At 38.7% G+C, this 25,789-nt stretch overlaps 1 long non-coding RNA gene across 1 annotated transcript; it reads right to left on the bottom strand.

The window, feature by feature from the left end:
* Positions 1-12: 12 nt before the first annotated feature.
* Positions 13-25,789, bottom strand: LOC122973736. Its single transcript, XR_006400120.1, has 3 exons — positions 25,662-25,789; positions 5,565-5,574; positions 13-24 (listed from the first exon to the last, which is right to left on the bottom strand). It is a non-coding gene; the product is annotated as an uncharacterized LOC122973736 (long non-coding RNA).

Here is a 25,789-nt window from a genome sequence, read left to right as displayed (position 1 = left end):
AAGTTGCATGTCTTGTGAAAGATGCTCTTAATTTGACATTCATAATATTTTTTTTGGCAACTTGCAGGCAGTCTGTCATCTCATCACCTTTTAAGTTGATATGTTTAGCTTGTTAGCAAATAGTTGTTTGTTTACACATCCAGCAGTTACAAGCAGCGTTATCCTTCATTTGAAGTCGTGTTTCTGTCCACCTGACCAATATTCACTCTCTTTTAGCTCTGTTTTTGGTCTCCACCAGCTCCTGAGGGAAATATCCGGCTCTTTAGCTGCTAAATGCTTAGCTGCTAGTCGCTAACTGTGTCTGTTTGCCGTTTGGTGCTGAGCAGGTAGTGTACAGTAGGTTTATAGAGCTTTTTCTCTGAAAACAGCTGCCTGCTACAGTCAAATACAACACTATGAGAGCAATGAGCATGAACCAAAACAGTAAAGTTGCAGCCAAACAGCTAAACAATGAGCTTAAAGTTGCTATAAAGCCGAGAGGAGCTGCAGAGTCACTGATAATTCTCTGTAGGCTCATCACTATCACTCACACGTAGCCATTTAATACATCGTGATTATCAAAAATATTGATTATAGCAGCTTTAAAGTACTCTTTTAAAATCATTTTTTGCTTAAGATTTCAAATAAGTACTACTTTATCTGAATCAAAATGACTAAATTAGATCACCATGCTTTTTAAAATAGCATGTAGCAGGTTATTTGAACTGACAATGACGCTGTGCTTGACAAATAAATGGAAATAAAATCAACATTTGCATTAACATTAACTGACAAAATACACTTTTTCTGACTCCATGCTTAAATGAAAGGTTCACATTCTTTCAAATCTGCCTTAAAACAACACTTACAGCACATGACCATATGCATTATTATTAAAATATGGACCTCTCCTTTAATAGAGAATGAGCACTGAGCATTTTCTTCCCTCCTCACCAACAGCTCCTAATTGTTTTGGAAATGACCTCCTCATTAACCGCGAGACACCGAAGGTTAACAGACTTGGCGAGGTACTGATATGCTTTCAGAGGGTCGTAAAAAGGTCATTAATGGGTCAGGGGGAACATTATTTCAATTGATCTGGAATCGACCTGCCTTCATTGATCGGGGTAATTACCGTTTAGAGGAATTGAGGAGATAAATGAAAAGATGAACGGTGCAGCAGTTATTCAACATCTCCAATAATCCGGGATCAAGCTGGTCTCACTCAATACTGTGTCTTAAACTATTAGCAGACCGCATGATACAGTGCAGTGCAGTTCATTTTCATGCATACAGTATGGGCTGCTCTGTCAATGTATGCACCGTGTGTTACTATGCTGCCACCTAGTGATTTATCCAACCATTAAATATGATCTGCAAAATGAATGTGTGCAGTAGCAGACACAGCACAGCGGGGGAAAGAAAGTGGGACAGAGAAAATGATGAGAAGAAGAAGAAGACAGTGACCAGTTAAAGCAGTCGGTGAAGTCAGAAGGCTTTTTTTTTTTTTTTTTTTTAAACGATAAGCTCTTTAAGAGCATCAATAATTAAGTGCAGTCTGAGATTTCCTCTTTGATCAGTGAGACGGGGTAATGATTGTTAACGCTAATGAGGCTTGAGATGGGAGGAGGGAGAGAGAGAGAGAGAGAGAGAGAGAGGGTCGAAAAAAGAGAGAGACGCAGAGCGGCAGGATAGGAAGGGAGGGGGATGAGAGAGAGAGACTACGAAGGGGGTGAGACAGGTCGGAGAAAGAGAGAGAGGGAGATAAAAGGAGGAGACAGCGACAAAGGGGAAGAGTAGTCTCTCATTATTCAGTGTCTGTGATGAAGATTAGACTGATACGCTGCTGGACTGTTGTTTGTTACAACGTCTCGATTCTGTTTACCTCTAACCCTGCCAATACGAGGATATATTGGAAGTTTTTTCTGTTTCATGTGCTTTTCTAGCCTTTGCAGAAGAAAATTCCTGCTGTAAAAACTGAATTATGAATTTTTTTGACTATTTTTGCATCAAAATGATGGAATTTAAAGACTTGATTGTACATTTCAAGCTATTAATAACTATTAGATTAATCCAATCCCCATTAATTGTTATAGTATTGTTATCACTGGGAGAGTACAGAATTTGCTGTTTTGTATTGAAAAAAGGACCCACTGATGTATGTTTTATATTAATGAACATTTATACAGTAGTTCTCTTGTAAATTTTGTATTTTATGAAAAACTTTTTTGTACATATAATAAACCTGAACCACTGATATCACTCTGATGAAGGCAGAAACAAATGTTTGGTGAGAAAGGAAAGAAGAGAAAACATTATGTACTTTTAAAGAGTTGTATTATGTATTTGTATTTGGAATTATATTTATTTTGTATGTTTTTAACATTTTTTAACCACTAATATTGACCCAGTTTGTAATATCAAGTATCCAAGTTTACCCCATTACCATGCCTATGTGTATGTTTATATTTTCTGTGTTTTCTCTGTAATCTGCTTTTTTCAGAATGTGACTTTTAATAGATACTGCTTTATACGTCATAAAAAATTGTAAAAAAGACAAAAAAAATTGAATCTTTGCAAGACAAGTTTCTGTTTTTATGGCAAAATCTAACATTTTTTGATGATGTCGCCTTCTGTTTGTAGCTGAGTAGAGTATTTCATAAATTTGCATGAATGTTGAGATTCAAAGTTGATTTTTGACCCACCTTAAGGTCCGTTTAGTGGTTGTTTTGGAGCTTCTGATCGTATCACATGATCTTCCCGCACTCATCATGAAAAACTAGACATTTTTGAATTTCCATTTTGTCCCCGAGCAATTTAAAGACTTGTCATCCACGATGGCTTAAAAGTCAATGAATCAAAAGAATGATGAGTAAATATAAAGTATAATTCATTAATACATCCTGATTCATGGATGAGAAATTGTTAAAATACTCTAAAAAAATCAAACATCTAAAAGCTTCAGAAAAGCTACTAAGTTGTCCTTGAGGTTAGGCTGTTTTGTCAAATTATTTATGAATGTTGTTTGTCTTCTCGGTAGCTGTCTCATGTAGGTGTCTCAATTTTTTTTTTTGTGTAATTTTTTTCATTTATTTCCATCATAAGGTTTCGCTTATAGTTACCTTCATATACACTGTAAGATAATATATAAATAGGAAGGACTTTTGTCTTGATCTGGAACATGACACGTAGATAATTCACACCTAAGATATAAATGTACATTCACATTTAGTTTCGATGGAAGAATAAATTAAATGACACTGAATAGCAAAGACATACAGGGAAAAAAAAAGCGAGTGATCAAACACACTATAGGGTGAAGGGGGAAAAAGCAAAAAAAAAAGAGGCAGAGATAGAGACATAGAAGGAGGTATAGTGTATATAGAGAGACAAAGAAAGAGAATGAGTGCCTCCACCCCTCTGCGATCTATTGAAGCTATAAATACCGCTGTGGAATACATAGATCAGGAACATTTGAGTCATCTGCCATTTGAAGTCTAGCCTTAATGCAGCAGGCCTGCTTTGAACAGCCGCGCCGAGCCACAAGTGCCAGACTTGCACGTCAAACTTTAATAGCTCTGAGTGAACGTTACAGGTGAACACGGGGAGGGAAAATTAGGTGAGTGCACTGCGTGACGGACCCACAGAGTAATTTCCAAGTCAATAACGCAAGCAGCAGCAGCAGCAGCAGCAGCAGAAGAAGAAACACTGAAGAGAAACAGACGTTAACGTGTGCACAGGCAGACACACACACACACACACACACAAGTGGAAAAACAAAGAGGCCATTGTTTGTTTGATTGGCCGGGCTCTTCACCGTATTGGTTTCCATGAGAACACAAGACTGAGTGAGCGAACAGGTGGTAACCTCAAAGAGCAGCACAGCAACACATCCTGTTAGCTTTTACAACCAGGCTGTGTACTGTACATGCAGCACAAACACAGAGCTGCTAATGAAGCGGCATGCTGCAATGAGAGTTTACAACAAAAAACACACCCACCATCGCTATCTGTCTGTCAATGCTACTGAGAAGCTACTGATACACAATGAGGAGGAAAAGTAGTGTTTGTAGTTGCAGTGGTGGCAGCCAAGAGTAGCAACAGCACTATATTATCTTACTAGAGTATTTTTACTGTAAATAAACACAGTATTACAAGTGTAAAATTTAAAAATTTCAAGTTATGTTGCTAAATTTTCAGCCCAACTGACAAAAACTACATTAAAAATTGTAATTTCCTGAACTTAACTTAATAGACGTAACATATTTCAAACGACGTTGAGTGGATTTATAAAAGCGAATCTATGTTAACTGTAGCTTAAATCATAATAAACCATCAACATGCTCCTACATCAACAGTTTTATGGCGTGTCGTTTGGTGCTCCACAGAAGCACTTACTGTAAGTTGCTTTTATGACGCAGTTCAAAATGTTTTACAGTGTACTCAATTACTGGAAGGTCCTTTCAACAGGGCAGTTTACAAGTCATGGAAACATTTCTGCGAACCAGTCATCCAGATACTGTAAAAACCTATAAAAGGATTGTTGCACTGTAGAAGAATATCTTCAGAAATTACAGGCGTAAGAGCAACGAACACCGGCAGTGTTTCATGTGTATCTTTGCAGGCTGAAGTGCTTTAACTCATCAGGATATGTCACTGTTTTATTTGTCTGCATCAATGCATGTAAATCTTCCAGAAAAGCTGCAGTTTTTTTCACATTTGCTTCTTGGATCGGCCCCTAACTACACCGTCTGCCTGTTTGAGGTGCCCAGTGTGTTATGGGCTCCAAATAAGATGGTACCAAGTGACCAATTGTTTCCTTGTCATGTCATGGAGTCACCTTTAAGGTATCAACTGAAATAACCCAGTAACAAGTTGTATTGAAACTTCTCCAGTCAAACAATACCTGCATTTGATCCTTTTTATGTACCCAGATCGAGAAAAAATAACTATTTTTATGGTTTTGCTTGCAGCCAATCACCGCAAGCGATCTTTGATGTGTGATCGGTCAACTACTGCAGAAGCTGCAACCCATATAATGTGTGGTGATAATACTACATTGTACAGTTTTGTGCAGTTATTTAATAAATATTTTAATGGTTTGAACACTGTCAAAATGTATTTGTGTACAAATTATTTGGATGGGGAGCAACTGAAAGCTTCCATTTACATGATGGATGTCAAATGAAGTAGACGAAAAAAAATACTCTATTTGTATCGGTATCACTTTAAAGGTACTGGTATTGGTACTGGTATCGTAATGTTTTAAACGATACCCAGCCAGTCACATATAGTAACCTCAATTTAGTTACGTTTCATTAGTATGAAAGCCACTTTATCATAACATTCAACCATAAAACTTTGTTTGTTTACAATAAAAACTCCACAGGGAACCTTTAAATGAAAATGGAATCTGTGATTATATAATATTTACAAAAAAAAAGAGTACTGTACTTATCATATCTGTCTGAAAACAGAAGGTGGAATAGCAGTGGTATCATGATAAGCACAGAGGTGTTAACCACAAAGAGTTGTTGTGGTTCACTAAACCTCTAGTGGGGAATTCATTTACCGAGTGATACAACAAACAGTGCTCTGAGCAGCGGCGGTGGGCCAGTGGTGCCTCTGTTAGTAGCATTGATTGCAACAACAGTTCATTAATTCAATCTCTTCACCACAGAAACACCAGCAGTGCTGCAACACACAGAGCAGAACAGCACCAGCAGCATGTAGCGCACTCGTACATTGAATTTAAATGCTCTTTACTGGCCTATTCTATTGAAAAACGCCATTGTGTTCGCTCTGAAGCGTTGTTACAGTTGCAGAAAATGACCACTTCACTCACGCTGAACTTTTGCGTTTGCAAGGCTGTTTGGGCCTCTCACCCGACAGCCCATCGTCTGCTGTTCATGCCTCATTCATGCTCTGTCTGCACAAGGTCCTTTGATTCAGTGTTTCCCAGCATTTCTGTTACAATAAAAACACTGTTAAATGGTCTAAATGAAACATAAAAAACCTGGTTTTAAGTTCATAAATAATGAAGCTTTCTGTTTGATCTTGGTTTTCCTGTAAATATCTCACTTACTTTATTGTATTGTTTAAGTATCACTGTTATTTTATCTGATAACCTACAGACTGACATTTATCTAAACACCAAGTCAATCAGATTTGTCCGTGGTGACCAAGCAGCAACCTCCAGGGCTGAAAAATGAAGCTAAGTGCCAAAAACTGCAGTTCCTCGAATGGCCACTTGAGGCTTCAAAAGTGAGTCAATCCTCACAGACCCCCATGTTAAAATTCACAATTTTACAGCAGAAATAAACATGTTTACAGCATGCTTCAAAAAACAGTTTTGGTCTCTGTAGCTAATTTCCCCTTTCATGACAACTTTTATAACTTACTCATTTATTAAGCCGTAAAGTTATGCATAATTAAGGATGTGGCCGCTTTAAGTGACAGGTCGCTAGCCGCTAGGTGGCTTGTTTCAGCAACCAGGCTTCACTCAGCTCCACCTCTTCGCCTATTTTGGATTAGCCAGGAGTTAGGCAGAGTCAGGCACTGCCAAGATGGCGACGCCCACTTTGAGCTTCAAAACCGCTCTTCAGAAACCAATGGGTGACGTCATGGTGGCTACATCCATATTTTTTTTACAGTTTATGTTGGTGACACAATGAGCTCCCAGACAAAAACAGCAAAGAAATTATCACTAGGCTGAAGGAAAATGTGCAGCAAGGCATTTTACTTTTTGTTTATAGCACCTTTCATGCACAATGGTAACAATGGTAGCTTAGTAAACCACATCAAATATTAAAGTGGATTGAAAAGGTTCAAGGGTTCAGCATTTCAGCTGTTCCCGTCCATCATTGATTGAGAGCTGAACACCTCTAATATAGCTCCCAAGTATGCTGTGCATGAGCTGAATTTCCCTGAATCTCACAATAAAGACTGACATACATTATGATCTGTATTCAAAAAATGTGTCTTGAGTTGATTATGTGACTTTCTTCTCTGTGTTTCCTCACTCTAGGGAACGCAGTCAACATCCCTGAGGCTGTTAACACTGAAGCACTGTGAGCAAGGGCACTTCAGTAAATCTTTTAGGATGCGTGGATTTAAATTAAGGACTCATCTATTTAATCACTCAGCCACTTTGGTTGCCCAAGTAGGGTATATCCTCTGCAAATCTAAAGAATTCATTCTCACACACAATTTCTCACAAAACAGGAAACATAAAGCAAAGCAGGAACATCATAAAACATGCCTTTCTCCACTATTAAGCCCTACAGTGTGATGTGATTATTAGCTACAGGATAACAATACTTCCAGCATTGCTGAGAAAATTGAGATCTGATTGAGAGTTTGACATTTTAAACAAGAGTGTTCTTCCAACTTTTTGGCACTTTTTGGGGAAGGCCCCATCATGTTTCAACATGACAACGCCCCCGTACACAAATCGAGGTCCATAAAGAAATGTTTTTTTCAATTTGGTGTGGAGGAACTTAACTGGCCTGCACAGACCGCTGACTTCAACCCCATCCAACACCTTTGGGATGAGCTGGAACACAGATTGCAAGCCAGGCCTGGTGTTCAACCTCACTCATGCTCTTGTGGCTGAATGGGAGCAAGTCCATGCAGCCAAGTTCCTAAATCATGTGGAAAACCAATGAAATGTTCGGTAATCCCACTGGGGTGTAACGTTTGGGTGTCCACATACTTTTGGCCATATAGTGTATAAATATATACAGTTCCTGTGTACAGATGAATTTCATGCTTGCTACTTCAGTTTGTTGTTAATGATGTGCCACAGAGAAAGAAGCACGCCAAAGAACAAAATACAGCTATTTGTGGTTTGTCACTCACTTGCGGAGGCTGAAGAAACAACAAAGACAGAAGATAGCTTGATTTACTACGGTCTGAATCATTGTGACTTAACATCACAAATTTAAAAGCTCCACATGTTTATTTTTGACAGTTGGCTGATATCAGATCTCGGAGGAGGCACGTCTCGGTTTGAATGTGAATGATTCACAGCAAACATAAATAAGCTGGAAGTCCGTCTTGTATTATACAAACACACAAAAAGGTTTCTGTGTTTGAATATTTTAACACCTACATGCAGAAATGCATTAATGCAATGGAATTAAAACTCATTAAAGCCATCAGTTAATGAGTAATGGAGTGAAGGTTGTTTGAAACTCAAATGACTGTCCGTCAATGACTGACTGAGTGATGAGGTTACACTATTGGTCGGCCGGCCCAGTGTTGGAGTTTCCCCAGTGGCCGTTTACTCTTTAAAATGAATCGACGCAAACAGTTTCAATTAGGTACTCAGAGGGCATTTACAGCAGAGCCCTAAGCGACTGAGAGGGAGTGCAGCCCTGAAATTAAAAAAAATTAAAAACACACATTTACCGACTGGAGCGTCTCACACAGAGGCTCCAACACTGACAGGAGCACCAACCTGCGGATACAAACAGACACAACGGATCCATTTTGCCAGCATGCATGGCAATTAGCAGCTAGTTAGCATAGCTAGCAGCGTTAGCATAGCCGCACTGTGCCGTGTGTAGTCCATAGACTGTATAAAAATAAGGTGTAGCTGCGGTGTTTCCGGTTTAACAGCACCGTGCTGGGCAGGTGACAGCTGTGTTTACGGTGTTTGTGTGCTCTGAAAGAGGATACGACGCGGATATTAATGCTGCAATCCGTTGCAAGGTTGAAGTCAGTAATCCTGATCTTCTAATCTAAATGCGTCACACAGCATTTGCTCAGGAAAACATGGAAGCCTGCAGAAAACTGATGTTTGTATGGCAAGTCTCTGCACTTCACAAGCATCTACTGAGGACTTATGTCAACCGTTTTAACAGATTAGCACACTTTAAAAGATCGAGTAGTATGCTAGTACCACATGTTCACAAAGACTTCCGGAATTCCGACTGGAATGACCGTTCCATTGCGCTTTTCCATGTCGGAGATCGTTTTTTTCCGAATTCTAAGTACAATGGATTGCAGCAAAAGTATGAAGTAACACAGCTAACGGACTGTTAGCCTAGCATGCTAATCCTACGTAAACATGGATGAGACCATACGTTTACATATATCCGAAGATAGAAAAGGATGAAAGAGCAGATAATTAGAATAGTTATAATTAAAATTAAAATATGTTCCCTTCAAATCAAACATATGAGTGGAAAGTATTGTTGTTGCAACTGCATTTACAACCTTTTTTTTTTTGACTCAAACGTTGCTTAACCATGTCGTGATATGCTACTTCACTACACTTTAACAACAGATATTACTGCTAAAAACTAAACTAAGCTACTAAAATTGCAGATGAACATTTCATATCCAGGAATTCACATTACAGACACTACCACTGACTATCCCTGTAACAAACTGGCCATAATTTCACACATTGACCACACACGGTCCAGCCATACACTAGGTTTTGACCTAATCTTGTTTTAAGTTTAGTATTATACAACTTTCAAAGCAAGTGGCGCAGCAGTAGGTGTACTGTATCGCTGATGTATCTGTGTTATGTAACCATGGACGGTGGGGTGTGCATGTGGGTGTGTGTGTGTGTGTGTGTGTGTGTGCGTGCATGTACGTCCACATGTCAAACACCAATTAGTGGAGCGAGAAAGTTGATAATTAAAACAAAACAATAGCTCATATACAGCGTCCACTGCAGGCACAGCTGGCCTGTTATGCAAGCAACAACTGCTTTGTATTGTAAGTGTGGTTGGGTGTGTGTGTGTGTGAGTGTGTATGTAGGTGCAGAAATGTGACACAGACCAGCAAAACAGCGTGAGATCACACCTTCCTACACACATGCTAATACACACACAAGCACACAGTAATATAGGGAGAGGGATGAAGAGATGGATGAAAAGAGAACACAACAGAAATAGAAAAAAAAGGGGGGTAAAAGATTGAGACTATATGCTGGATCCGAGCCACTTATTGATGAAATATGTCCACCCATATGAGATCAATCCCCTCAGAGGACAAATCTATATCCCCCAGATATTGAGTGACGAATTTAAAGTGCCAGTTGTGTAAAAAAGTTAAATGCATTTGTACTGTATGCAGACATTACACAGTACCATGCATATTATAAGTTATGTTGCATTTTTCTTCAAGATAAGTTCAGTTTGACGCTAAAAGCCCATGTTTAAGTCTTTCATGCCACATTTTCAACATAACTACACAACAAAACATTACATAGAGGTATAAAAATGTGCAAGTAATCTTGCTGTAACATGTTGAAATCTTATTTAAAGCTCAATTTGGTGGCTTTCCGCCTGTGCTTAGTTGCAGCTGAGGCTACCGGCTAACACTACAGTCGCCAGCTGTCAGAACAGCTGCAGGAGGACTTAAACTATCACTGCATTATCCATTTTGTCTTTGGGTTCTTTGTAGGAAGCTGCAATGTTTCGTACTGAATAATGTGGAGTACATGAATCACCAACAAGCGAATGTGTCCAAAACATTCACTTTTATTCTCACTATGTAAGTCTACATGATATAGGGAGGTATACATGGGGTTGATTTTCATGGTTTGGGCGGACACCCTTATTTCCAAGTACGGGAATTCTTCACACTTGACGCAAGCATACAACGATAGACAATAATTTACCTCCAATCTTGTGGCAGCAGTTTGGGGAAGACACAAATACTGATTGATTGTTCAACAGTTGTCTTAATTTTATGTTTGGGTGTAATGTTTCAGGCTCACATACTGTACATTTGGCAATGCAGCGTATGTGAGACACTATTAGACACTACTATTTTGTACACTTGTGAACATTGTACACTACTTGTCATGTTGAGTGCAGTGTAGCATTTCTCCATAATACTTTGTAGAGCACTTCTAAATGGGGAGGACACCATAAAGTGGACTATATTGCAAATTGTGAATGATTTTGGACACAAAGAGTTTATCCTGCTGTCAAAACTTTGGTCTCAACTTGACTTAACATGCTTTTTTTACCATTTTTTACAAACATTTTAACATTTTAGGCGTATAATGGCTTTTTGCATAACAGATTTTCATTCTGCTGCCTCATAGCGAGCGTTAAACGCTCTCAGTGACAGTCCTCTGTTGAATTCCCTCACCGATACAGCCTGAACGCAACTCGATGACCTTTTCCAGATCAATGACTTAATAAATAGCAGCTGCTCCCTGTTTACATGCCAAGCAAATTGATTAACAACAAAAGAGGAAAAGATCGATCGATTGAAAAGAAACGGCTCTGGTTCAATACTGGATTAAGGCTCGGGGTGAAGAGTCAAACGAACAACTCGCCCAATAACATAACTAATGGTTTGGAATAGAACTGATTTAATGCAACAAATGGGCTTTTTTGTAAAAGAACAAAAAAGGGGAAAAGTTGAACAAAAAAACAGTTTATGAAAACATAACGACCTTCTGGGTGTTTTCTTAATTTGAGATGTTTTATTCTTACACAAACTGAATTGAAATAGCCTCAGAATTCAATAAAAAGACGAAGACGACATGGTGAATTCAAGCGAAAGTATTAATGTGTTGATTAATAACATTTTATATAATCTGATATGATTAAAAAGCTTGTGGCCTCATGATACGTTAGTACGAGCCGTCGCATGTCAGGACAGTCTGAGCTTGTTGTATCCAGGCTACAAACTCCGAGTGACACATATTTATGTCAACTGACACATCACTATGATTTTGAGGAAACACAAAGGCCGCCACGCAAACACACACACACACACATACACATACACATACCGACACGCGCTCGCACTGCCCTCTTCAATCAGCGTCAAAGCTGTTCATTCTATGAATAAGAAGAGCGCGCTATTTTTATCTGACACCCCGCCGTGGCTCTCAAGTCGCCAATGTTAACAGTAATATAGGCTGACAGGTGTGTGTGTATGTGTGTCAGACAGCAGTGATGTGGCACAGTGGGGCCCTAACCCACAGCTGCTCACAGTGACAACAGCCTGTCTGGTTGCATCCCTGTTTTACACACACACACACACACACACACACACACACACACACACACACACACACACACACACACACTTTCTCTATTTTCATTTTCTTCCACCTCAGACTACCTCTCTCTCTCTTTTTGTTCCATTTGCATGCTCGGATATTAGATTATATATTTCAAAAAAAGTGGCAAAATATGTTAAAAATTGGATTCCTTTGCTTTGTGTATTGAATTTGTGTGCATCCTCCGTGGATTCTGGACTTAAAAAGTGAATATTTTATGCCCAAAGATGCTCATACTGGCTTTGAGGATGCTGCAATTATCAAACAAAAAAGTAAAATGAATAGCAGTTTTAGCATTTTTAGTTGGGGAAAAGAGGGATTTTATCAAATTGGAAAGTGCGTTAACCGAAATTTTGTGTAAGAAAAATCATTCAATGCTTTTGGATCACATTAAAAATAGTGTGTTTAGGTTTTTCTCTTAAAAGACGAGTCTGTTATAGAGATTTTTGATGCCATTAAAAAGGTCATAAAAGGTAAATACGTATGTCTAGTTCAAGTACACAGTGTTTAGATTCACTATATGATTAAAGCAACATTTTTTGAGACATGCACTCTTCAAAAACCCCTCCTCTTACTGGAAAGCAAGTGTTCTGGCAGTTAGTCTCTCTGTAATTGCTGAGGTGGTCTCCGCTTTTATTTTTAGGAGTCGTATTGATTTTGTTGTGTTTTCTAAGAGGCGTTAGTGTGTGATACCTCTCTCATCCTTTATTTATCTCCCTTTCTGTCTGTTTCATTTTTTTTTTCTAGTCCATTTTTCTTGGTATTTTTTTTTTTATTCTCTCTGTCCTTGGAGCAATATTGTCCTCAATAACTCGCCATCTCTCTCTCTCACATACACACACACACACACACACATACACACACACACACACACGCACACACACACACACACACACACACACACACACACACACACTGTAGTGTTCTCTGCTGCATCTCTGCTGGTGACAAAACACCACTGCAGCTCTCTGCAGGAAACTCCTTCAGACACATCACTCACAACAGGGGCCACACACATGCACACACACATACAGACACACACACACATATACACGCACACACATCTTGCTACTCGTCTCAACAGGAACTGACTGGGATAGTAGTACCTCCAGGCAAGAGGCCATGGGTGTGTAACGCATGTATACATACAGTATGTCACTGAGCTTTGCGTGAGCTCCTTTATTTCTGCTCGCTGACCTCTTTCTGACTTCACGCTCTTAAATTCCCCGACAAAATGAAGCTGCGCACAGACTAAAGATTAGGTTGAGTGTGTGCGTGTGTGTGTATTTACGGTGGCAGCCCTCTAGTGCTGACTGGCCCTCTGTGCAGACGTTTCCCTCGAGGAGATTGGCAGGAAGTCCATCAGATGGATGGCTGACACCTGTGTTTGCTGCTCAGCTACTGGCGGATCCATGCAGTTCCTTTCCTTTGTACATTTCACATTTCCAACTCATTCACGAACTACAGACAATATCGACTGTTCTGATAGGTCATATTATTATTGTTCATTTTCTATTTTGTTAAATAAATCTTAAGTTTAATCCTCCTCTTCGTCCTTCCATTGATTTGCTCCGTGGCATTAAAACATGTGTGAATCACAACATTAAATAAGCTGTACGATTCAAAGGTGAATTCATTCTGCACAGATGTTTTTATATACAACAGGCCATGTTACAGAGATAGGAGATATAGTAGATATTCTAACACTATTCTATACACACATGTATCAATTGCATGTGTGTGAGATTTCTTCCATTTTTTTCCCCATTAAAGGTTTTTTTTAGCGAGTATTTCCTTAATCAGATCAAGGGTGTCAGGATAGAGGATGTTGTTTTTGCTGTGCAGATTGTAAAGCCCCCCCCCCCCCCCCCCCCCCGAGGCAATGTGTGATTTGTGATATTTGGCTATATAAATAAAACTGACTTGACTTGACTTGAATAGAACAAAACCGCTGGTGCTGCCAGAAAAGGTCAGACAAGCCAGCCTTTACAAGTAAAAGGCCACAGTTTCTTCTCACGGGTTAAACGTAGAGCTCAAACAATTAGTCAGTTAATCAGCTACTATTATGATAAAGATTCCCTCAACAGTTCATGTTTCTTACTTGTGAGGATATGAGTCTTTTCTTGGTCTTATGTCATAGTAAATTAAATACCACAGGGTTTTGGACTGTTGGTCGGACAAAAAAGCATTTTAAGATATCATCTTGGGTTTTAGCAAAGAGTAATGGCCATAATTAACTTTCTGTCATTTTATAAACAAACAATTAATTGAAAAAGTTATCTATGAATTGGCAATTAAAATCATTGTTTGTTGAATCATCTAAACCACAAATATACACATGTCTATACAATATATACACTGTCTATGCATATATTGGCATATAGTTCTGTGTACATGTATGGTGTATTTTCACCTTGTTGGATTTGTTGACTTCTGATAATCTTTGCATTTAATGCCTATAGGTCGAATAGCGTAAGCATATACACAGATTGTGTATATGATGTAATTATGACATCACTTCCTCCTGAGCAAAAACCTCTTGATGCGGACTGACTCGAGTTGCTGCAATTTCAAACCTGTTTTGTAAGCATTTTAGTGCCGTCATGTGCGATTAAACATGAGAAGATACATTTGTTCTTTTCTGTATTCACTCATTTTTCTTTGTTGCCAGATATATATTTAAAATCTTACAGCTTGTATGTGTGAAACAGGATTTAAACTACACTGAATATAATCTTTCTTTTGTTTTTGTCTACAAAAACTGTGTAGAAAATTAAAATCTGGTCTTTATGAAACTCACTCTGGCCAGATTGGTTAAGATTATAACAGAGTACATACAGTATTTGATATGACACAATTTGAAAGAAAAGAAAAATTAAGGCAAAGTTAAGCTTTCATTATTCTTTGTGATAAGAAAATGCCAAAATGTTCCATGTTATTAACCATTAACACCCATTTTGGAGTTTCATGTTGGACATATAATGTACTGGGTTTATTATATTAGAAAATGTAGACATATCTCCTGGTGTACAAACATTAGAGGAAAAAACATCATGAAAAAAAAGTCCTGGACTGATGGACTGGTGGGTTTCCCAACCAGACTGTGAATAATGAGAACTATACCAGATGGGCCCAGAGGTGAGAGGCCACCTGGTGACAGAGCAGCCCAGACAAGAGCTACTACAGCTGGGCAACATCTGGTCACCGTGGCCCCTGGACTTCATCCAGAGGACCTCAGCCAAAAACTGGAAGGGGCATTCACTGCTGTGACTAAGAGAGGGACAGATGGATGGACAGATATAGTTGGTGGAAAGAAAACGAGTGGGAGCCAGGATCGGAGGGCGTATTGCTCTTTATGGACAGATGGGCATAAGGAGTGAGGGAGAGAGTGAAAGAGCCAAAATCTGAAAGTGCGACTGCAGTTTTGAGGTTTGAGAATGTTGGACTCGGAGGGGAGAGACACAGTAGACGTTCTTTAATTTAATGTTGTGATCAAATATGCAGATCTGAATGTTTTATTATCATCTTAATGGTGATATTTGGATATTTTTAGAATAAGATCTGAAACAAGTACATCAGTTATGACACCACCAATGTCTTTAATGTCTTAAAAGCTTTGATAAATCAAGGAAACACACATTTTGACCATTTCAACTTGAAGTCTGTACTCTTAAAACAGGTTATCAAAGACATCTGTGATATCTGTTAAAATCTTTATGTACATCAACTAGAACAACATTAAAGCAAGACAACGCCACTTTTGTTGAAGCCATTGATGCTACAAGTAGTAACTACAGAATGACGGCACCTTGGATTTCCCGACATTTCCTGAGATTCTCCTCTGTCAGTTGCTTTAAAGCCACCGACACTCAGTAACATCAGCTACACAGCAATATCTATCTAGAGTTTGCTAACATTAGCGATGGTCATAGATGGAGTAAGGCTCTAATGGGGTGGATGGATGGCTCAACAAAATATCAGACATGAGAGACCGCTGCTCGTTTCCTCTCTTAAACAATATTGTTTTCCTTGAACCATAACCACGACTGTCCCCTAACCTTAACCACATGGTTAGTATTGTAACCATGATGACGAAGGTCCCCAAACCTTAAGGAAGTTGTTATTTGAACTGAAACCATAATGTTTCCCTAATCTTAACAATATTTGAACCCAAATGATGATTTTTGTGAGTACGGAGAAACTTCTGCAGATTTTAAAACAGCTGCAGATACATCATCTTGCACAGTAATGCTCCAAAAACACATTTTTGACTAGAGGGGGACTTTTAATTTGAAAGAAATGAATATTAAATGTATCAAATGTTACATAGACTAGATTATAAATTGCAGCATTGAACCTGAGCCTCTTTCATCTCCTTCCACTGCCGCATTTAACCTCCAACACATTATCAATACACGCTATTTCTCTCTTCCTTTGTTCCTTTCTTTCTCTGAATCATTTCAGGGTAGTTTCCTGGTGTCGATAATGCCGTCATCATCATTACTAAGCCTCATTTAAAGACCATTCTGCTGCGATAACAAACCACGGTGAGATAATGTCCTTCACATGCACACCAACGTGCTCACTCCTACTCATCTCGGCGGACCGTTAGTCAGGTATATGCCAACCCAATAAAATGAGGGTAAGAAAAACAAATTAGGGTAAACCTGACCTGAAAATACTAAGAGGAGATTAAACTGAGAATATTGATTGTTTTGCTCATAGCAGGAACACAGCAGGGCAACAACAAATGCACTCATCCTCTCAGCAATTGTTTCAACAAAACAGTAGGTTTTTTTTTCTCCAATGTGAGTCATTGTCACTGACTCAGTTGTTTTGCATTACTAATTAAAATTGTGCAATTCATTTGCTCACATAGATAATGTGAAATCAAGTACTTGTATAAACATCATCCAAACCTACTTGAGACATCAAAGTTGAGGCACAGAATTTGCATGTTTTATAAAAGGTGTTTTCCTGGCACAATAACCTCATCATGTCCCCTAAATATACATTCAAGCAGCCACTGTCAACTCGTTTAGTTATGAATGTCCTATGAAGACACAAAACAGGTGCTTCTGATGCACGAGTAATAATAATACTGTCCACAAGAAAAGGAATGGATAACCTCCCCAAAAATCAAGCCAATGTACTTGAACAAAGCTTTGTGCCTTGATTTGTTTGGGGAGTCGATCTTTCTTCTTGTCGACAGCAGTTGAAATAGTTCATCATGCATCCAAACAGCTGGAACAACCATAAATACCAAAGATAATCCCATACACTGCCTCCATTATTATACACACATTATACACGGCTTCCATATTTTTTTCCCACTTTGCAACGACATATTTATTGGTCCGATTCAATTCACTCACATGCAAACATCAGACATATAAAATCTCGTCATGTGATATATTGTAATTTCATAGATTATTTAGGATTTACTCACTGAATGTGATTAATGTTCCAACCTCCGTGTCCCCGAGTCGTATATGTCAATATGTGTGAGTGCTGCTGCTGCTTTTACTGCTACCTGCTCTCTCTGCAAACTGCTGTGTCTGCATAAGCGAGTTCATTGCCCATTCACATAAACACACATTCACATAAACACATTCAATCGCACAAACAAAGTTTCATTGGTTTTGAACAGCAGTTAGCAGACAGATGCGGGAGCCCCATCAGTAAAACACTGAGGTGTCAACCACATTTTATCACATAGTGCACACACACACTTATACTCTCATGCACACAGACTTTCTCTCTCTCACGCTCACGCACACACACACACATTTATTTTCTTTAATTAAAGCATCAAGTGTACTATTTACTTAGGCAGTACAGAGAATGGAGCATAAAATATGAGAACCATTACTATTACTGCCACTAAATCACCAAACCAATACATTATAAAGGGAAGCTTTAACAAACGTCGGAGCTGTACAGCAATAATAATGTCACATTTCAAATAATTATGTCCATTTTGTTGCTCACTATCTGTAGCTGACATAACACATTTCATCTCTATTGAAGATGTTTGCGTCTGATTGGCTGGCAGGTATCCATTATGATAAACATAGTTCCAGTCAACAGCTTAACAAACTAAATTAACTTAGCACAAAGTAAATTAAAGAGTAACTTGACACCAAACTAAATGTTTTCTGTTTAAGACACCTAGAGGTTCACTTTTCTGCATTATCACTGGTTGAAAGTTTCAAGTTTGTTTCATCTGTGACCTTTCGTGTGGTCAGAAGTGTGCTGTCGCACCTCGAACCACATCCGACTGTGATGTCACGGTGTACTGACACACCCCGGAGTGCGCTTGTACATCACTGCAGCGAGGTGAAAAGTTTAACCACTGGAGATCAGCAGTGTTAAGTTGCTCTTTAAAGTGCAGATAACCATAGTAACAGCACTGGGGCTTTGTGCTATGTTAAATGTCACTGGTAAAATGGAACTGAGCATTAAACTGATTATAAACAAGGTTTAAATGTCTTTTTGTGAGCGGTAATTAGCCATGGTAGGCATATAAACCAGACAATGCCTTTTCAAGAATTTTAGAGTTTGTGAGATTGGATACTGAGTCAATGGAAAGATGCAAATGGATGTGAATATTTTATCTAGACAGCACTATTTAAAGGGGACATAACAGGCTTTTTGTGATTTTCTGTCATTTATATATTGTTGTAATGTTGGATGTCTATGTTAAACATAGTCAAAGTTTCAAAACTGGAGGCGAACATATGTAAAAACGCTCCCTTTAAGTCAAAAGGCCCGGGCATCAGCCTGCTCTGAACGCTCTGTTTGCAATGTTATCTCTACTTCCTCCTCGTGATGATGTCAGATTGTTCACACATGCCCACAAGTGGCCGTCTGTTCTGTAGTTTTTGTTGCTACGGTTGTTCCATGGGTTGTTTATGTTGTCCACTCTCATTTTTCAGATCAGGTTCAGGCTCAGACATGTAGGGATGTATTTGAGAAGTTTTTATTTTGTGTAAAGAATGGGAAAAAGAAGCAAAATTATTGTTTGTTTATGTAGCCTCCGAAGCTAACCAATCAGAACAGAGTGGGCTCACTGAAGATAGACTGAAGATGTATAGCAACACAAGGAAAAAAAAGCAGAAAGGTCTGGAGGAACACAACAGAAAGAAATTGAGTTCTTGGTCAAAATTAAAGTCAGAGTTTGAGCTGTCACTCAAACACATACACAGACACACTCTGCATATATGAGTTTGGTTGCTACAGTTGGACCTCTGGCTGTTTGAGGCGAATCAGCTCAGACTGCACAAACACTGCAGGCAAAGTAAAACGTGCTTTTCATCCAATTTGAAAGCATCTTTAGGGGTTGCGCTTAAAAAGGTCACAATAAGAGAATCTTTATGGGTTTTTTTTTAAGAGTATCATCTGTCCAGCTCACCGTTATCACAGCAATATACATAGTCGTGTCAAATTTCACTTTGACAGTGAAGAGAGACGCTTTACATTTCCATCAATCAAAGGCTCTCTGTAGTCCATCAATTTGCTCTCTTGCTCTCTTTGTGCCTCCCTCTCCCTCTTGACCTTTCAAATGAGACCTTTAATCAAAGCAGAGTTATGGCTCCCCAGAGCCACTGCTAACTACCGAATCACACGTCCTGACAGTGCTGCAGGGATCTGGTGAGTCTGAAAAGTCGGTGTCTTCCCCTTAATCCTACTGAGGCGCGTTGAATAATGCATGCTTTCCTCTGCTTGGGAAAGAGACTACAGCGGCAGTCGTGATTCAGTATGTGATTCAATCTTAACCACGGCTCTTTATTCTTGGGAAGCAAGAAAAAACAAGGAAAGCGTGTCGTGCCCCGTAAATGATGCAAGAACTCCTCGTTGTGACAAGTTCAGCGTCAAGATGCGTCACTGCTCCAAGTTTCATCAGAGCTGAAGGAGTGCTGCAGCAGTTTCATAGTTAGACACTGAAAGTTAAATTTTTAATGGATTTGTAGAGTTGATAAATACACTACACCCATGTTTGATATGATATATATGACATAGATTTAGTTCCACTTTTCTGGGTTTAGAGCTTAATGGTAAGGTATTGTAGTTAATATCTGGGTTATGGTTTTGGTTAACTTACTGTAAAAAACACTGACATATTTGATTTATCTAGCAATTTTAAGCAAAGAATGCTTTCCAACAGAGATGAAATAAAAATGTGCCTTGTGTCCAAAAGGTCCACATGGTATCACTCAAAAAATGGGAAAATATTTCTGAACAAACAAGTTCAAAATCCCCTTGAAATCAGTCTCTGTTTGACCTTAAATTAGAGCGAACTCACCAGGTCAGTTAGGGTCATTTTTGAGTGTAATTTAATGCTAAACCATATCAAAATAACGGTGACAGTATGCTTCAAACGATATGCTTGTTAGAGTGTCAAACTATGTTCATAACCCGTCTGCATCTGATAATTATTTCAACTTTCTGAAACTGACAATCTGACATCATGTACAGCTGTTGGGGTGATACAGTAGGCAAGGTTTGAACTTCTCGCTAAAGCTCTGTTTTCTTCATTCGTCACACCACTGTGATGTGTGTGTGTGTGTGTGAGACAGAGAGAGAGAGAGAGAGAGAGAGAGAGAGAGAGAGAGAGAGAGAGAGAGCTGACGAAGGGTTTATGTTTAGGGAGGGATGAAGACATACAGTAGCCATATTGAAATGAATCCCCAGTTAACAGTAATGTTATGGATCGTATGTAGGAACAGAGTAATTCACTCAGTAACAATCTCCCTAATTAAATTTCAACAGATTACATCACATACGTGCATGTATGTGTGTGTGTGTGTGTTTGTGTGTGAATGCATGCGTGTGCTGTGTGTCTCTACGTCATTCGTTCTCAAGTTGTGGCATGTTGATACATATCGGGCAGCATATTGTCTCCTTTTGAGAGGTCGTTAATCTTTCTGAAATGTGAAATTACATGGTTGAACTTGTTTAAGTAAATATTCTTTATTTCATTGAATGTTTTAAATTGTAGGAGGAGGAAATGCATTTCTTTTGGTTGCTGATATTAGGTATTTTCTTTGTGTTGCATGCATCTTAAGGAATGTAAGAAACCTTTAGTTGAGGCACCATGTTCATGTGTCAATAAGACAAACTGGAACAACATCTAGTGTTAGGTGTAAATTCAGTAGCTTGATAGGAACAACGCCAAGATGTCTGACATATTGACAGGTCCATATCATAACTCATCATACAATGGAGAAGTCTACTGATAATGGAAAACATATGTTGAAGAAGTGGCAAAGTATAAAAGATCCCAGCTCAAGTTGGCTTGTTGTTCATTGTATTTGCATGTGATAGGACCATGGCCGGTAATAAAGCCCTATTCAACTTATGCTTCTTTGTGTGTCTCACTCTATTTGGATCATTAGAAATACATAGTTACTGTTGCCATGATTTTTTTCTGTCGTCCTTTTTCGATTGTCCGTCTGTGGTCAGTGAGCCTGTACTAGGTTAGGATCTGTCTCTGCTTTCTATCTCTGACAGTAGAGAGATACTCTGCCCATTCATAATCTCTTTTTCTCATTCTAATCCACTTTGGCTTTTAGTTTCCTCTTTCCAGTGTTCCAGATAGGTTTCTTTACATGGTGTTATAATTTGGTTTACTATGATTGGTGTTTGGAAAGCAGTGTTGGTGTGAGACTGGTCACAGTGTGTCTGAGAGGGGGAAGTTAGTCTCAGCACCAACTGACATAGAGGACTCTTTTCTGGGCTCAGCTCTTGGGTTTAGAGGGCTTTGGAGTGGAGGGTGTCTAGAGGGTTGGATTTAAGGTGATTAAAAAATTTGAGTGCTCTCTTTTGAATGTTAATTATCAGTGGGTATCTGCCTAATTCTGCTCTACATGCATCTGTTGGTCTTTTTCTGTCTACATGTAAACTGTATCTGCAGAATTCTGCATGTAAAGATGTTTGTCCTAATGGTTATAGCTATGATGACTAAGTGGACCCCCGTGCTTCACTATGATACAGTCATAGACTCTAAAAATCAATGGATGCAGCCACCGTGACGTCACCTATTTGGACTCCCATTTTGAAGCCTTGAGTTTGCATTTTGACTGTTGCCATCTTGGATTTCGGGAGCCACAAATGGTCGTATTTGGATGAGAGAGTTGAGCTGACCCTAACACTAGCTACTAGCTGGGTCAGCATGGTGCATTTACCGTGATAATGCTAATGCTAAATTTTCACCAGGATTATTAAACAAACTTAAAACCTTTAAATCAAAATGTGCTTACTGGATGAAACTGAACTTCTTAGAGAGTTTTTTTTTTAGTACAATCAAATGCTGAACAAGACTTTTTTTAGGAGACCAAAATGTCACCACACTGGTTTTGCTCAGGGATATTTATCATCCAGTGACATGAGAAGACTGTCTGACATTATCTACAAAGCAAACTCTCTCTGTGGCCCAGCTGTAGCTTTGTCACTGGATGTGGAAAAAGCCTTTGACAGAATAGAATCTGTATCTATTGTTTGCGCTGTCTAAATTTGGCTTTGGTGCAAATATTTTCAAATGGGTCAAATCATTTTATAATGGTGCCATATCTTCTGTGAAAACTAATGGTATTTTGTCTAAAGCTTGTTGTCTTACTCGCTCTACCCGACTCGTTGTCTAGTCTCATCGATACTCTTTGTTTTAGCCTTAGAGCCTCTGTCATGTACCGTCCACCAACCAAAAAATAGAGGGCAATGAAATAGGAGGTTATAACTTTAAATCTAGTTTATACGCAGACGACAAGACGCTAAGGCTTATCAATACATTCAGTAGTTTTTTCTGGATACAAAATAAATTGGGAGTAAATGTGAGGCAATACCTCGTAACTGTAATACTTTTTCTATTGACTTGGGTTATGCACCATTCATGTGGAAACCTAATGGGATTAAACACTTGGGTATTATAATCATAGCCCCTATTTCCTTTCCAAAATCTATGAGCTGAATGCTCCAGGTTCATTGAGAAAAGTAAGAGATAATATAAAGAGATGGTCTTCTTTGCCAATGTCTCTGTAGGGGAAGACGGAAATGCTGAGGATGAATATTCCCCCCAAGACTGTCATTCATCATGTCAGCCTTACGTATGCAATTTCCATCAAGCTGGTTCAAGTAGTTAAAATCTTTGGTCTCATCCTTTTTGTGGTGTAATAAGAGACCTAAAGAACCTTTCAATGCCAAGACATTAGAGTGGTCTGACTGTGCTAGACATTTACTGGTATTATTTATCTTTTAACATCAGATATCCTATCGTATGGGGTTATGATAACTCTAATTTAATAGGCAGTCAGGATTGGCTGGAGGGATGAATTATTGCTAATCTTAACAACAAAGTATCTTTGGCTTCTTTGTGGTTTTATCCAAATCCTCCTGCAGGACTCGATAATCCAATTATTAATTTCTCTTGTAGAATTGCTAATTAGTCCATAAAAGGCTCGAAATTACAGGAACCTCTCTCCCATCTTGCCCTGTTTGGCACAATCCTTTATTTTCAGCAGGAGGCAAACTATTAGTCAATGCCAGATGGCAGAGCTCTAACATTAAATGCCTGGGAGATATAATCAGTGATAGGAAAATAGTTTCATATAGTAATCTAAAGGAACAGCATAATCTAACTGATGCCTCCTTCTTGCCTTATCAACAAATACACTCCATAATTAAATCTAAATTGCATAAAGGGGTGCCAATGGCGACAGAGAAGAGTAAAGACAATAAGTTACAGGATGTTGTTGCCAGGAAAGGTTTGGTCTCTAATACACACAAGGGTCCAAAAGTCCACGAGTGTATATATAGTACGGTCTCACTTGTGAATCTCTCTACAGCTCAGAGTAACTCACCAACACAACTTGGCTGGGAGAAGGACATAATGGGTCCCCTTTCCGCAGCCAATTGGCAAAGAATATGGAAAACTCCAATAATATCAAAAATGTGGCTGATATAGAGTCATTCAAATGAAAATTTTGCATTACCCCAATAAATTGTAATAAAATGAACGCTATTGTGTCAGACAAATGCTGGCATGGCTGCGGCAAAAAGAGGCACCCTGATAAACTGTCCTGCAGTCTGGTCAGTGGTACAATACCCTCACAGAGATCCTCCAGGTTGATGTTCCTAAATGTCCTGTAGTGTGTATACGAGAAGACAAAATAGATGGGTTATCTGTAAGGAAAATGATGTACATTGGGTTGTCTTGCTGCTAAATGGAAAATTGTTATGAATTGGAAGATAAGAACTCCAACCAGTTTTAGCTTGAGCAGTTGGTTGGAAGAGTTTATAGACTTAACAAGGGAAGGAAAGAGCCGCCGCCACACTAAGGCACCTTGATCTGGGCCTAGAGGGACTGTGGGATACAATAAGGTCATATCTGAACTCCATACCAGACTATGTGTAGCAGTGTATAATATGATGAGCTTCAACAAGAAGACTATCAAAAACCATTTGCTATAAAACAAAACAAACAAACAAACAAAACAGCTATATTAAGTATTTATTGATGCCCCTCCTTTTCCTCATATTCCTTTGTTTGCTTTTGTGCACATATGTTTGTTCTGCGTCTGGACCACAAGCATTCCTTGACCGGAGAGATTTTGTCTGTGTGGTCAATTCTTTCCCAAGTAATTGGGAAATCAAGGATGTTTTGGTTGTCTTTAATTGTTTCTTCTAACGTTTTTCTTTGTATAATAAATTGATCTGAGTGAATCAGATTTATTGGTATGTCTTTGTAGAGATTTTCAAAATGTGCTCTCCAGATGTCACCATTTTTGGATGGGTAGTGCTTGCGGTTGCTTTTTGTTGAAGTTGTTCCAGATATGCGAGAATTGATTTTGATTAATGGCGTTCTCAATATCTCCAAGTTTCATGTGGGTATAATTTTGTTGTTTGTTTTTTTTTGGTCCTAATTGTATGTTTAGTCTCTCTTTCATTCTATTTTAATCTCAAAATCATTTACCACTGATGTTTGTCGTGCATCTCCATTGTGACCATGCATGTTTCTTTAGTAATGTGCGTGAATAAGAACAACAAAACAAGATTAAGAGTCTACAGCCACGCTATCAGCTCTATGAGGCTATACTTCAATATGTCAGCATACTAACACGCACACAATGACGACGCCGATATGCTGATCTTTCGCAGGTAATATTCACTATGATCATCGTATAGTTTATTTTATCATAAAGAAGTTAACGTTTGCTAATTAGCACTAAACAACTACACTTTAGCACTTTGAGATTCACTGCGAATGAAAAGTGCAGTAAAAATTAAATGCATTATTGTATAATTATTAACAAAAATACAGCTGAGGCTGATGGGAATGTTATTTTTATAACAGGTATTTAGTCATAAACCAAAGTATTGGACAAATTAGAATTCTGGACTGATTATGAAGCGAAATGGAAACTGTACGAATCCCAAGAGTTGTTAAAATAACAAAATTCAAGGAACTTTGTTCAAAAGTTATGGAAATATTTAAGTCTGGACCAAAGTGTTGGACCGATCAACTGACCGACCATCAGTGGTGGAAAGTAATTAAGTACATTTACTCAAGCATTTAAGTACAATTTTGAGGCACTTGTACTTTACTTGAGTATTTCCATGTGATGCTACTTTATACTTCCACTTCCAACCTTTTTGGCTTTTGACATCTTACTCTTAAAAGCAGTGTGTGGTCGGGTTCACATTTCAGATGTCTATGAGTTGTTAACAGCTCCACCAAATAGTGATTTTTCCCTCTAAACTTCTCACATG

The sequence above is a fragment of the Thunnus albacares genome, chromosome 22 (genome assembly GCF_914725855.1).
Source record: "Thunnus albacares chromosome 22, fThuAlb1.1, whole genome shotgun sequence".
Classification (NCBI taxonomy): domain Eukaryota; kingdom Metazoa; phylum Chordata; class Actinopteri; order Scombriformes; family Scombridae; genus Thunnus; species Thunnus albacares.
The sequence above is the reverse complement of the archived record's forward strand: the minus strand, read 5'-3'. Positions and strand labels throughout refer to the sequence as shown.